Source organism: Polistes dominula, unplaced genomic scaffold, assembly GCF_049000335.1.
Source record: "Polistes dominula isolate Pdom_NZ unplaced genomic scaffold, Pdom_raw_medaka contig_33, whole genome shotgun sequence".
NCBI lineage: Eukaryota > Metazoa > Arthropoda > Insecta > Hymenoptera > Vespidae > Polistes > Polistes dominula.
In genome coordinates, this window is record NW_028300998.1 from 3,661,564 (window position 1) to 3,667,563 (window position 6,000).

At 40.6% G+C, this 6,000-nt stretch overlaps 1 protein-coding gene across 1 annotated transcript in view; it reads right to left on the reverse strand.

Moving 5' to 3' along the window:
- Positions 1-2,452, reverse strand: part of Antp (homeotic protein antennapedia) — a 54,599-nt gene extending 52,147 nt beyond the window's left edge. Inside the window, 1 exon segment of the mRNA XM_089173415.1 lies at positions 1,076-2,452. The gene's annotated coding sequence lies outside the window, so the exon portion shown is untranslated.
- Positions 2,453-6,000: the final 3,548 nt, after the last annotated feature.

Here is a 6,000-nt window from a genome sequence, read left to right on the forward strand (position 1 = left end):
GAAATAACTATGGCATCAAATTGAGCTTTCCAAATAAGGAAACTTAGATGGGAAAAATGACGGGTTAAAGCTAGCTTGATAAAGCAACGATTGGCCTTTAAAAAAAATTTACGAATAAATCGGATAGATGTATCGGATATCGCGTGGATGTTTCATCGACGGCCGCAAGGCTTTCGATGAATAAGCGGAAAACGGCTAACGAATTTTGGCTGGGGCCATTGATCCGGCATAGTAGTCGGATAGGTGCTCGTAATGTGACATTCGAAGCGTGTCGCGCTTCCTGCTTCGGCGTTAATTTAAACGTCACGTTATCTCTCATACATCGTTCGTTTTATCATAACGTTTCTCTCTTTCTCTCTTTCTCTCTTGCACTCATACTCTCGTTTTGGAGTCATCGTTTGCGTGTTCGCCCTCCTTCGCGACGAAGAGAAAGAGAGAAACAAGAGGGAAAGAGCCTCGCATTCGTATTCTAACATTTCTCGACGATAAATTATTCCTGTGGACGAGCTACTGTATACGAAAGAGAAAGAAAAATAAGAAAGAGAAAGAGATATCATACCGTTCGTCTCAGTTCATTCTCTAAAGCAAGTCGCAGAGTACATATTTTCTTCGCTTATTTACTACCCCTGGACTCTAGCGAGAAAATATAGTTTCTCATTGTCGGTCCTTTGATCCGATCATATTATTTTCTTTCTCGAGACCCTCGATCTTTCGACGAACAAGTTTATTTCAAATTCTAGGAGCACGATGTTTCGAGTCTGGCCCGAGCTGTTGCCACCAACGAGAGAGAATAAATATAGTACACTTTTCTAGATCATCCGAAAGCATATGACTTCGTCATCCTGTATAGTCTAGGCATTTCTCACTCATTAGAACTAGGAGATGTTGATAAAAAAAAAAAAAAAAAAAAAAAAACAAGCAAAATTGGAGAACGTCCAACAAGTTTCTTATTCTATCAAAGAGATCTTATGTCGTGAGAAAAAACAGATCGACAGAAGGAAGAGAATAAAAAGAAAAAAGAAGAATAAAAACAATAAAAAGGACAGTACACGTTGTGTTTCGGAGGTTCGCTCACCTCGGTGGCTCACCTCCGTCGCTTCTTTTTCCGGCGTCTCCGTCGTCTCGGTCTCCTCCCTGTTCCGGTTTGCGTCCCCCTTTGTAAGGGGGTAGGAGCTCTCCCCTGTGGTTTCAGGGCCGTTGCTAAGCCGACTCCGGCTTCCCTCTCCGGGTGACGTTCCTCTTCGAGTCCCTGCACCGGGGGCCCTGTCTTCGGCCCGGCGCTGGGCCCCGTCGTGGTTGATACTTCTTGGAGAGTTCTCGGTTCAGCACCACCAGCAGCCCCGGTGCCGCTGCCGCCACCGCCGCAGCCGCCTCTTCCTCCTCTTCTTCAGCTTCTTCCGTCTGCTCCGACCTCGGACCAGCGCCGAGAAAGATAACACCGAGTACCGGTACGTCCGCCCCGCGATCACCGACACTCCTCCTCTGTGACGATGACAGAGACAACACCATCGACCGAGTACCTGTCCTTCGAACTACCTCTCTTTCCTCTGCCTGGTAACAACCCGTCCATGCAAGTCCATTCACCATATCACCCTTATTCTTCCCTTATCACTCTCACCACCGGCTTCTTCTTTCGCACGAATGTGTAGGTAGGTTTATTTAAAAATTGAATTAAACACTCTCGACACCGTAAGATATAACAACACCGTCAATCACACGGTATTTTAATACAAAGTTCGACTAGTATCTCCTCTTTAGAGCGCGTTGCCAATGAATAATAATAAAAAATAAGCGAGCTATTATCCTAGCGTGTCATACAAACGAACGATTAATTCATATATTCCTTTGTCTAGAATCAATCTTTTTCACGCAGATACACCTAACACTTTTCTTTTTGGTCCTCTTTCCCGAGTGAAATCAGGCACTACTGATGACTCTACTCTCGGACGTTCTCCTCAAAAGATCCATTAACCGAGAGACTCGTTCCTACTCGAAGAGTCCTGCTGCTGCTGTTGCTGCTGCTGCTGCTGCCTTTCGCGATGGTCGATAGCCGTCCTACGAGTCTCGTTGCACCTTCCTTTATTCTTTACAGGTATGACGATTGGTATTAATTCTTTTCGAAAGATCCAAAAATTCAACAACGTACTTGTTCCTAGTCGATTTCGAATTTTCTTCACCTTTCCGTAAAATTCTAAGACATATCGTGAACAAATTATCCAAGATCCAAGAAAGATATCGTTCGTCACCGATCGCTCAAGGTTATCCTTGTCATCGTCGTGGTTAAAAAGCACGATCACTTTCGATCTCGTCGCGTAAGCGTCGACAGCCAGCGTCGAGACGCCGGCAGTTACGTCGATTCCCATTAAATTCCGCGGAGCTTACCGCGGACACACGTACACAGAGCACGTTAGTATGCCTTTAACGAGAGATGCGACCACTCTGATCCGCGAATTCCGAGCGACAACTCGATTTCTCGCAGCCTCCGACGGCGTGATGACTCATTCCGATGAGCGCCGCGACGCAAGGCACCCTGTGCACATGCGTTGAATTACGTCCTCTCCCCTCTATTCCTCTTTATCCCCCAAAGAGTCTCCCTCTACCTCGACGCCTACGTAATGTTCGCTATGCTACTGCTGCTGCTACTTCTCTTCGTGTCGATTCTCTCCTCTTTCCCTCTCTGTCTCCCTTTGTCTCTTTTTCTCTTTATTTCTCTTTCTTCTCTTTCTCTTCTTCTCTTTCTCTCTTTCTCTCTCTATTCCTTCGTCCTCTCTTTCAACCCTGGAGAAGGACAAGACTGTCGCGCCATTCCTTTGTACGTCAATAAAGGTATGGAGGCACGTTAGATGAACACAGCATGGTGTATATTGACCAGATCTATTCGAACCCACAAAACTTTTATTCTTTTACGCAGCTTCTAGTTTCAGATAATCTATTTCTATTATGATGATTCTTTTAATTGGATCGACGAAAAAAGAAAGAAAAAAGAATCTTTTTCCCTCGTTATAACGTGATTTATCTTTTATGGGAAAGTTTCTAACGACGCATTTCATTTTTATTCATTTGTGAACAAATAATAGATATATATCTATTCTTTTAACGTTTTCACTAACCTTTCGATTGTATTAAACTAGTTCGTTAGTAAGTATCTAAAAAGTGTTTTATTAGTTTAGAAATTTAGATTACAGCTACCATAAATAATTGAAAATTTTCTTGTAAAATAGGAGGCAAAGAAAAAAGAATAAGAAAGAAAAAAAAACGAGCTCGCTTTACAAATTATTGAGAATTCGCGCAATCTCGTACTTTCAACGAAAGCCTACTCGAATCGCGCGAAATCGAGATACGCGAATCGAATTGAATGCCGAGCTTTCGAACCTTGAAGGAACGTGCTTGGCCTACGAGCGCCGAAGACCGACAGGAAAATTGCAGAAAATCCCGAATGCGTCCACGCGTAGAGAACTGCTGACGGATTTGGCCGTCAATCTTTCGGCAGCTATCGTAAACCTATCAACTGACACTCCACATTAGACTATCTCTCTCTCTCTCTTTCTATCTTTCTTTATTTCTTTTTGTCTTTCTATCTCCCTCCCTCTTTCTCTCTCTCGTTCTCTCTTAGCTTTTGAAATGGGTTCTTCATCTTCTTCTCTCTTCATCAGAACTCTCTCGCGCGCAAGTGCTAGTACTTTTATACACTCCGATGTCGGCTGCTCTCGATGCGAATAGACCACGATATATATCTAACTCTACTAACGTGAAGCTAGGCAGGAAATAACATAAATATAGTTCACCAGATCTAACAGCGCAACGCATATTCACTCCTATCCCTTTTCTTTTACGTGTTCTATATTATATGATCTTTTTTTTTTTATCGAATTATTTGAATTGTTCGATAGGGAAAAATTTATAGCGACAAGATCAGATCATTCGTATTGATAAGATATCAATCCATCGTACGGAACGTTGAATTGTTGAAATAAAATAATGAAATAACTCGATGTGCCGATTGGTCATTGAAAGTAATGAGATATATCCGGGCGAATCGTGCCATCATAGAAACGATACGTTGAGAACGAAAATGGTGCGAGGCTACTGACTATTCTTTTAAATCATTCACGTGTCTCAATAAATTTGTATTTCTAACTTCTAATAGTTATATATATATATATATATATATATATATATATATATATATATATTTCCTTTTAACTTGACAAATATTTAACCTTAATGAAATTTACAAATCTAAATAATATTAGAATACATGTAAGAATTTATTTTATCTTCATCCATTTAATGATTTTAATCTTTCAAACAAAACCTGAACAAAACCATATAATTCTATCAATTAAGAAAATGAAGCTTATAAAAAATTCAAATCTTTTAATAGTATAGCACCATAATCGTTTTCAACGAGTCTTTACGAGATTCGATAAAAACGCGCAAACTCACCGAGTGCCAGAAGGAAAGTTGTTTCACGAAGATAGGCGTTGCATATATTTCAAAAGGGTCTTACCTGTAACAATAGAAAAAGATAATTTGATTAAATAGATACGTGAAGAATCTAATGTTATTACAAAGCAAAATTAATGAAAAAACTTCGCGATGGATATAGAAAATCCATAAGCAGAACGTTTAAAGAAAACATATTACATTATCAATATTAATTTATCGTTTGTAGTTGAAATCACTGTAAACGTCTATCTCTTACGTTAATGTGTAACAACGTATATATGTAATATGAGTAATGCGTTATAGATTGCGTCAACGTATTATGATCCGTGTTACTTCTGCGGAATGACGGAAAATTATCCACACTCTTCCGACTGCTAATTGCTCGTTGGTCGCGTGGTTGAGCGCAGTAAAAAGCGTTCCCCACAAATTGCGTGCTAAAACGAAGGATATTCGGCGTTGTACCTACAAATTATACTTCGCGTTACCACGGAAATGAAATGTAAGATTTTTATTTTTCCTTTGAAAGACAAAAATAAAAATAAAAGAAACATATGAGAACGAAATTTAATCGGACGATCTTATGATAAAAAGGTACATGATTTTTTTCAGTTGACATCATGATAGAAAATGATAGATTCTGTAGATAACCAATACGTTCTATCGCAAGTTGCTGAAAATGATATAGACAGAGTTTCACGAAAACGGTAAATTTTCAGGAACTTGAGTAGCGTAATCGTTGTGCAGATTACGAGAAATTAACGGGTATCTAAGTTTGCAGGGTGTCGAGTCTAGGTAGCTTCGAAAGATCACTATGCTGACTAACAGGGAGCTGGCGGAAGTCCGCAACAGCGGCTGAAAGAAAGAGAAGAGAAAACAGACGAACATTTGTGTGTATGAGAAAGAGTGAGGAGGAAGTGCTGCTGGAAGAGGGAGTGGAATATAGTTAGAGAGTGAGAGGAAGAGGGAGAGAGAGAGAGAGAGAGAGAGAAAGCATCGGCCAACAAGCAGCGGCCGTGAAACAATGCAGAAGCCGCCAGCCGTGTAATTGGACTCCCCGGGACCTGGTACTCTCTTTAAGAAGAGAAACGTAACCCGTTTTCTTATTTACTAATCGAGACCTAATTCCTCCGGCGTTATTATAAATCACGTGGTTCACGTTGCCCATCGTCGGCTCGCAGCTACCGAGCAACGACTTCTTTCTTCATCGATTTATGTTCTCCATCAAATTGGACTCTTTCCTTTCCCATAACCCTTTGTTTTTCTTCGTATTCGACAAATAGAAAAATGTTAATCGTCAGGCATATTACGCAAAAGAAGTTGATACAAGAATTTCATTATATCATCCTTTCTATTCGCCATGTCCAATAGAAAATATCGAAAGGTAAAAATCTTTTAAAAGATTTCTTTCTGAGTACGAAGGAGAAGAGTCGTAAGCAAAGTCCATCTTTAGGATTCTTCGACGTGCACGTGACAAGAGGACATCGTTGGAATATACTGTTAAGGGCAAACGTTCGTAGAGTTCGATCTTCTTCGAAGTGCAGAAGCAGTTGC